Source organism: Rattus norvegicus, chromosome 4, assembly GCF_021556685.1.
Source record: "Rattus norvegicus strain SHRSP/BbbUtx chromosome 4, alternate assembly SHRSP_T2T, whole genome shotgun sequence".
NCBI classification, from domain to species: Eukaryota; Metazoa; Chordata; class Mammalia; order Rodentia; family Muridae; genus Rattus; species Rattus norvegicus.
This window is the reverse complement of record NC_141537.1, coordinates 172659906-172669428: the sequence shown is the minus strand read 5'-3', so window position 1 is coordinate 172669428 and position 9523 is coordinate 172659906.

The following is a 9523-nucleotide window of genomic DNA, read 5'->3' as shown; positions in this document are numbered from 1 at the left end:
TGATGCCAGATAAGGCCATCCTCTACTACATATGCAGCTGGAGCCATGGATATCTCCCCCACCCGTGTGTACTCTAATTGGTGGTTTAGTCTCTGGGAGCTTAATCCACTATATAAACAAACTCAAAGGAAAAAAACCACATGGTCATCTCATTAGCTGCTGGAAAAGCCTTTGATAAAATACAACACCCTTCATGCTAAAAGTATAGGAGAGATCGAAAATTCAAGGCCCATACCTAAATATAATAAAAGCAATATACAGTAAACCAATAGCCAACATCAAACTAAATGAAGAGAAACCTGAAGCAATCCAACTAAAATCAGGGACAAGACAAGACTGCCCACTCTCCCCCTATCTATTCAATACAGTACATCAAGTCCTAGTCAGAGCAATCAGACAACAAAAGGAGATCAAAGGGATACCAATTGGAAAGGAGGAAGTGAAGATATCACTATTTGCAGATGATATGATAGTATACATAAGTGACCCAAAAAAATCCACTAGGGAACTCCTACAGCTGATAAACAACTTCAGCAAAGTGGCTGGATACAAAATTACCTCACACAAATCAGTAGCACGTGAAAAATCTGTCTGACAAGAAGGTCAAGTCTCTGAAGAAAGAAATTGAAGAAGACCTCAGAAGATGGAAAGATCTCCCACGTTCATGGACATAGTAAAAATGGCCAGCCTACCAAAAGCAATCTACAAATTCAATGCAATTCCCATCAAAATTCCAACACAATTCTTCACAGAGATAGAAAGACCAATTACCAAATTTATCTGGGATAATAAAAAGCCCAGGATAGCAAAAAAAAAAAAATTCTCAATACCAAAAGAACTTTTTTTTGCATTCTTTTAACCAAGAAAAACAGAAACCCAAAATGACTCTTGTACTGCAACAAGTAAAGTAAAAAAGAATTTGTCCAAGAGTGAAATGGAGAAACGCTTAGCTGGATTCAACTGGTGTGGTCTCATTGGGTTGTCAGTAGAGCGAAGTCCTTAGCCTCTCTCATCATTGCAGAGTACACAAAGTTCATGGTTTCCAAAGAGCATCTGGTTGACATGAAGGACGCCGATCATTGTCTGAGTAGGAGATAGTGGGAATTCTATTTCTAGTGAAGTGTTAGTTGCTGGCAGAACAAGTATGTGGTTTCTTCATAATGACCGCTGCTCTGATATAACACAGCATTATATAAGTCCTGTGTGCTCAGCCCACCTCAGCTCGGTGCACATGCGAGCTCGGCCCACCTCAGCCCGGAGCACATGCATGCTCCATTCACCTCAGCCCGGTGCACATGCGTGCTCCGTTCACCTCAGCCCGGTACACATGCGTGCTCGGCCCACAGCCCGGAGCACACATGCGTGCTCGACCCACCTCAGCTCGGAGCACACGCTTGCCCAAATACTTGCTACTCTGAGTGCTGGGATGTTGACCCAGAAGTGATGGGGGTGGGTGTGGACAGAGATGACTGCTAACGCTTGGCAGACACATCTTATTTCCTACTTCTTCTTGGCATAATAACCTAATTTATGATACTATTGCCATTTGTGCCTACTCTTAATCTTGTTTGAAGCTAGTTCATCGGGAACTTTAGAAAGAATGCCTTTGAACCCGAGGTGTTTTAATTTTCACCCCGCTGTAGGGAACTGCGAGCAAGAAAGATACCATAGTTTAGAGAAGAAAATAAAAGTCTTTCTATGAATGTTATTTGCATTTGTCTGCGAGATAATTCTATTCATCTTTGCGCTGAGCACTGCCCGAAATAGAAATGAATACTCAGCAAAGACCAGGCTAAGTCCGGAGCTTCCTAATTCCTTCTGAGACACATCTCCCAAGCAGCATTTTATCTGGCTCGAAGTGGTGTGAATTTCCAAAATTGGACATGTAACAATTTTTTTTAGTAAATATGAAAATGCACCCAAAGTCAGAAAAAGTGAGTTCCATATATTTATTTAAATTTTATTTTTGTATATATGGTGTGTGTTTATGTCTGTTTGTATATGTGTGTGTGAGTGTGTGTGGGTGTGTGTGTGAGAGAAGGGGGGTTATGTGTGTGTGTATGTGTGTGTGTGTATGTGTGTGTGTGTCAGAGAGAAGGGGATTATGTGTGTGTGTGAGAGAGAGGGGGGGTTATGTGTGTGTATGTGTGTGTGTGTGAGGGGGGTTATGTGTGTGTGTGTGTGTGTGTGTGTGTGTGTGTGTGTGTGTGTGGTGTGTGGGTATGGGTATGTGTAGACACGGGTGCTACAGTGCCCTGTAGAGATCAGAGGAAAACCTCGAGGAATTGTTTCTCTCCTTCCACTTTTTCACCTGGGTTCCAGTGGATGGGACTCGGGTCCTCAAACTTGCATGGGAAGCCATTTCCCTCTTTGAGCCATCTCGATAGCCCGATGTCTGTATCTTTTGTAGCTGATCTCCTCTTCTTGCAATTACACTAGGGATAAGTTGAACACTCTTGTGTGTACAGGGGGTAGACATGGGCAAAGAGGAAAGGCTGTCCATGTGGCTAGAGGAGGATGCTGGGACAGCTGCCCAGTGGCACAGGGTACAGAAGAAACCCTGCTGTAATGCCCCACACTGACATGCTTCCACTACAGATGCTCCCAGGAGGAACGGAGACTTGGGAAAGACTTCCGGTCAGCAGAAGAGCTGAGGCTTTTCAGGGGCACAGGGCAGAGAGAGCAACGCAGCAAATACCTACAGACTATTACCTTAACTTAGGTCTCTCCTCTGTGCGTCACTGTGGCTCTGTCTACTGTTACTTGCACTTAATCTTACCCCCTCTGTAGGAAGAGAGACAGAATGCAGAGGAGAACAGATATGACCGGGATATGACCGAGGGCATCCTCACTCTTTCCCCAAAATCTTGGGAAAGCAGAAGGATGCGGTTAGGCCGAATCCCAAGACTACAAACACCTCACATTCTTGCTAAGAGCTACAAATGCCACAGAAGGCTGGAGATCTAGCTCAGTGGTACCGTGTTTGCCTAGCATCTGAGAAGCCCTGGGTTCATTCCCTAGTCATATTAAAACAAACAATAAAGAAACAAACAATAAATGCCCCAGCCAGGATGGGAACCACTAAAAGCTTGTGGATTATAAGAAAATCAGAGTCACTAGTCTCTTGAGTTTCTATTTAAATGACATTTCAAGAGTGGTACAGAGCTAAACAAAGAATTCTCAGCTGAGGGATATCGAATGGCTGAGAGGTACCTAAAGAAATATTCGACATCCTTAATCATCAGAGAAATGCAAAACAAAACAACCCTGAGATTCCACCTCACCCCAGTCAGAATGGCTAAAATCAAAAACTCAGGAGACAACAGATGCTGGTAAGGAGGTGGAGAAAGAGGAACACTCCTCCATTGTTGGTGGGATTGCAAGCCGATACAACCTCTATGGAAATTAGTCTGGAGGTTCCTCAGAAAATTAGACATTGTATCGCCTGAGGACCCAGCTGTACCACTCCTGGGCATATACCCAAAAGATGCTCCAACATACAACCAAGGCACATGTTCATAGAAGCCTTATTTATAATAGCCGGAAGCTGGAAAGAACCCAGATGCCCTTCAACAGAGGAATGGGTACAGAAAATGTGGTACATTTACACAATGGAGTGCTAGTCAGCTATCAAAAACAATGACTTCATGAAATTCATAGGCAAATGGATGGAACTAGAAAATATCATTCTGAGTGAGTTAACCTAATCACAGAAAAACACATGGTATGCACTCATCGATAAGTGGATATTAGCCCAAAAGCTTGAATTACCCAAGATACAATCCACAGGCCATATGAAACTCAAGAAGAAGGATGACCAAAGTGTGGATGCTTCAGACCTTCTTAAAAGGGGGAACAAAAATATTCATAGGAGGAGATATGAAGACAAAGTTTGGAGCAGAGACTGAAGGAATGGCCATTCAGAGCCTGCCCCACCTGGGGATCCGTCCCATATACAGCCACTAGACCTAGACAATATTGATGAAGCCAAGAAGTGCATGCTGACAGGAGCCTGATATAGCTCTCTCCTGAGAGGCTCTGCCAGAGCATGACAAATACAGAGGCAGACACTCAGAGCCAACCATTGAAGTGAGAATGAGGTCCACATTGGGGGAATTACAGAAAGGATTGAAGGAACTGAAGGGGCTTGCCACCCCATAAGAACAACAATGCCAACCAACCAGAGCTCCCAGGGACTAAGCCACTACCCAAAGACTACACATGGACAGACCCATGGCTCCAACTGCATATATAGCAGAGAATGGCCTCATTGGACACCAATGGGAGGAGAAACCCTTGGTCCTGCCAAGGCTGGACGCCCCAGTGTAGGGGAATGTCAGGGCGGGGAGGCGGGAAGTGGGTGTGGTTGGGGAGGGGGAACACCCTTATAGAAAAAGGGGGAGGGGTGAGGGATAGGGGCTTATGGACAGGAAAACAGGAAAGGGGATAACATTTAAAATTTAAATAATAAATATCCAATAAAAACTTGCTTTATAAAAAAAAAAGAGTGTATGCTTTCTGACTTTTCAAGGTGAAGCTCCCCCTTGGCTCCACAAAGCATTTTCGAGCCCTGGAATAGGATCCGTGCTGCTGAAGGAGGTCGGGTGTCTCCGGTCGGCCCCCTCCCTCCCCTCAGCACTTGTTGAGTAGGCTGTAAATAAGACCCACTCATCCCGCATGCTTCACACTTGCTCTCGGAAAACACAAAACAGCTTCTGTCACTCCTGGTGGCTTGGTTACTAGTCTGTCCCATGCCACAGCTCCACCTCTTCCCTGCTGTCTACAGAGCCGCTCTTCCATTGGAGTCCGTGATCTCGCGAAGCAACATCTTCCTGTTCTGAGATCCGAGCTTCGGAGTTGGGCGACTGGGTTTCATCCTAGACCCTCTCTCTGATGGAGAGCACCCATCTCTGTACAGCATCTCCTCATGTATGAAAGTAGGGATAATAAGGACCGGAGGCAAGGCTGGGTCAGCAGGATGCTAGGCTAGCGAGTGTGCAGCCCGTGGGTCAATCTGCCGTGCTACATGAACCGGGCACAGAAGCGTGTGCCTGCAATCACAGCAGTGGAGTGGTGGAGGTAGGGGGATCAGAAGGGCAGAGTCATCCTCAGTGATAGGGAGTTCATTTGGAGCTGTTGGGAGATTAATAATTCTTGTATATGGAGTCACAGTGAAGGTAGAGTACACACAAACCCACCACACACACACACATGCATATACACACGCACACACACACATATACATACATGTATACACACATGCATACACACACATGCATACACACATACATACACACACATGCATACACACATGCATATACACACAAACAGGCACAAACACATACACACATGCATACACACATGCATACACACACAAACAGGCACACATACACACATGCACACACACATGCATACACACATGCATACACACACAAACAGGCACAAACACATACACACATGCACACACACATGCATACACACATACATACACACATGCATACACACATATGCATACACACACACACACCACACACACACAGGCACAAACACATACACATATACACAAACACACACATTAAGAAATACCAGCACAAACACACAGAAGCACATATAGACACACATGCACACACATGCATGCACACACATGCTCTCTCACACACATACAAACACATTTAGAAAAACTAGCACAAACACACAGAAGCACATACAGACACACAAAGGCTTACACACAATGAACGAATACACAATTTTCTTTTTTTTTTTTTCTTTTTTTTCGGAGCTGGGGACCGAACCCAGGGCCTTGCACTTGCTAGGCAAGCGCTCTACCACTGAGCTAAATCCCCAACCCCCACAATTTTCTTTTAGATGGAAAAACCTTGTGTTCTTAAGGTGTATTCTCTTAGCATCTTCGCAGGACTGCTCTTACCCAGCTCCACACTTCCTTCTAGCATTTTTCTTCTTCCCATATTTTTTTTAAAAGATTTATTCATTTATTATATATAAGTACACTGTAGCTGTTTTCAGATACACCAGAAGAGGGCATCAGATCTCTTTACAGATGGTTGTGAGCCACCATGTGGTTGCTGGGAATTGAACTCAGGACCTCTGGAAGAGTAGTCGGGTGCTCTTAACCACTGAGCCATCTCTCCAGCCCCCATATTTTTTCCATGAGAATTTGTGTCTCTTCTCTGTGCAAGGACACTGGGCCCCCACACGGAGCAACACAGCGTGGGGTGTTCTCAGGTGTGTGTCCTTGTGAGCTCACACTTGACACTTTTATCAGCATCGTAGCTGCCTTACACTGCCCAATGCAGCCCCTTTCTCTTCCTTGGCCTCTGGTCTTTTTCCCTCGTGATGATTTGCCTGATTTTAATAGCTCATCCTGAGGGTGCATGTGTATATCTCAACCTGTCTATGCTGTAAGCTGGTGTTTTCCCACTTGCTATGAAGATATTTCTACCCCCAAATGTCCAGCATGGGGTTGACTCTTCCTCTGATGCCACCTCTGCTTGGGAAACTGGGTATGGAGCTGTAATCATGAATGCTAACCTGATCCTGACTCAGGGATAGTATCCTCTTCCTTCAGGGACTCAGGCTCCCCCTCAGGTGGCCAAGTCACTTGTTCTTCCCAGGTGGCTTCTCTACTGGCTTCCTGAGGCTAGCTGACCTGAGTGGGTTGGGGTTGCTTTCTGGAGCCCAGCCCCAGCCATTTATTATTCACTCATTTACTCTGGGGCACAGCACTTAACCAACAGTGCGCTGGGCACAGACCACTCCATTTCCCCCTTGCAATCCCTTCAACGTGCCTCAGTTTTCCCTCTGTGTCTCAGCTTTCCCCTCTCAATCTTCATGCTCCTGTATCCCGCATCCTCTCCCATCCCTGACCCATTATTCCCTCAATGGAACGCTTCGAAGTCTTCATACTTCATTTCAGATTTCTCCTCATCCAGTCGTCCTTCCAGCTCTGCCCAACACTGGGGACATGACTGAACAACACCACTAAGTCCCCGCTCACACAGAATTTGCATGCGGTGAAGAGACGCTAAGTTAGTGAACTCCACGTCCAGACTGTGATAAGGAAGTAAATAAGGGGTCATGTAACATGCAGTGGGAGAGACAGAGAGGGGGTGTGTGCACCCGTGCGTGTTGGTGTGCGTGCCGTGTGTGTGTGTGTGTGTGTGTGTGTGTGTGTGAAAGAGAGAGACAGAGAAACAGAGAAAGACAGAGAGAAAGAGAGACAGAGAAAGACAGAGACAGAGAGAAACAGAGAGAGAGAGCGCGCGCGCGCGAGAGAGAGAGAGAGAGAGAGAGAGAGAGAGAGAGAGAGAGAAGACAGAAATATATGTAAATAGTGTGGTTAAGCAGATGAGCTTGCCATTTGAGCTGGGATCTGAATGGAGGCACCAGCTGCGTAGGTTTCTGAAGGAAAGGTGTAGGGAGAGGGAACAGTCAGCTCTGTAGAGCTGTGGTGGAGATGCTGGAGTCCTCGCGGGACAGCACAGAGTCTGGGAGGCATTCATTCGCACAACGTGGTGAGAACCTGATGTCACACTTGATTTTCGCAGAGCGGCACTGGGGCGTCATTTCTCAGTGCTTGGGTAGCATGCTGCGGTGGCACAGAATGGTGTATGGGTGTGAGTGATTATTTATTTATGTCATCTTGTTCTTTCTTCCATGTCCCCGGGGCCTGTCCCTGCACTTGGCAGGGCCTGGACCTCGGCTGAATGGGTGAGTCAGAGACCTTTAAGGTACCCAAGAGTCACCTGACTCGTTCCTGGGGCTCCCACAGCACGGTGTCCTGGAGAAGGCTTTAATCGCCTTTCTCCAATCAGCACCTGGTGTTGAGGTTGTACCGTCAATGCCTCCTTCTCTCCCGGGCCTTGAGGCATGCGTGCATAGCCCTTGTTTTGACTTCCAGACATAACCCTCTGCAGCTCCCCACACCCCCTGTGTGTAGTGGGTAAGTGTGACTCCTGGCCAGTGCCACTGAAGGACTTACGTGTGGGAGCTGTGGAAGGGCCCATGCTGAGACTCTAATAAGCGAGGATTAATGTGTGATGTGGGAGCAATGTGCAGGAGGATTTGCCAGTCCAGCGAGAAGAAAAACTCTGGCGACCGACTGAGATGGCGTGCAGATATCAGCCCCGCGAGGAACTCTTCCTAAACACTTTTTTATTGTCATAGCCTATTATTTTTGCATAATGCCCGATAAACGTTAGACTTCAGTTGTTTTCTGCGACAGAAATGCCACCTGCGCATATATTAGAATAACGCAGCTTCATAAAATGTCCTCTCCGGAAAGGACATCAGAAACTTGGTCTTCTTCTCTGTGAAGATAATAATCTCGGAAATTGGGGATTCAGATGAGAGACGTTAGCAAACGAACAGCCTCTCAGGCCGTTCCCCGTTCCCGGATGTCACGAGTGCGAGATAAGACTGCTCAGCCCTTGTGCTATGACTTTGGAGTTCTTGATGTAACACTCATATATTCAATTTAATAAGTGATTATTATGAACTGCATTATCTCAGAGTGAAAGCAGTGTTTAGAAAAAGAAAGGTGGTGGATGAAGTCAGGTCGGAAGAGACTGGGAGGGGGGGTGCCTGACTCACTGTGGAGGCAGGAAGACTCTGGGATGCACACATTTTGAGGACACAATATCGTAGCTGTCTAGGGAGAACCTGCATTACCTAGATGTGAACTCAATAACACGCCTGTAGGTATGACATCTATAATGAGTGTGCAGTGCCCAGTGAAGCCAGAAGAGGGCACCAGATCTCCTGGAGTTGGAGTTACAGATGACTGGGGGCTGCTGCCTTGTAGACCCTACAAACTAAACCTGGGTCCTCTGCAAGAGCAGCAGGCGCTCTTAACTACTGGGCCACCTTTCCAGCCCCCATATACGTATTTTTAAAACACGCCATTTTTTTTTCATTCTATTCGGTGGCAAACGCTGACGTGACTGGCACTTGTTTGTCAACACATTTGATCTGAACTGATGTGAGGCAGCTTATGGACTCATCGGTGTGATTCTGTTCTTCTGTGGAAATAGACGTGTTAATTACAGACCCTGCTGGGGTGTGAAGGAGACCTGGTGTCAACTTTTACAGAGTCACAAGCATCTGGTGTTTTGGATGAGAGCTTGTGTACCTCAGGAATACTCATAATTATAGTTAATACAGTAAGACTCCCGGTGCTTCATAAGATAAGGAAGTGTGGGGATGGCTTTGAAAGCTTCACATTGGGAGAATGCTTCTTCAGAGATGTTTCCTGTGGCTGGAAAGTAAAAGGCAAGATTCCCCCTACTCTCTTCCCCCCTCCCTACCCCTCTTTCTCTCTCCTTCTTCTTCTCCCTCCCTTTCCCCTGTCCTCCCTCCCCCTTCCCTTCCTCTTACCCTCCTCTCCTCCCTCTATTTCTCTCTGTCTCTACCTCTCTCTTTCCCTCTCTTCCCTCCTTCTTCTCATTCCTTCCCCCTCTCTCTTTCACACTCCCTCTGCATTTTCTTTTCTCTCTGTTCCCCTCCA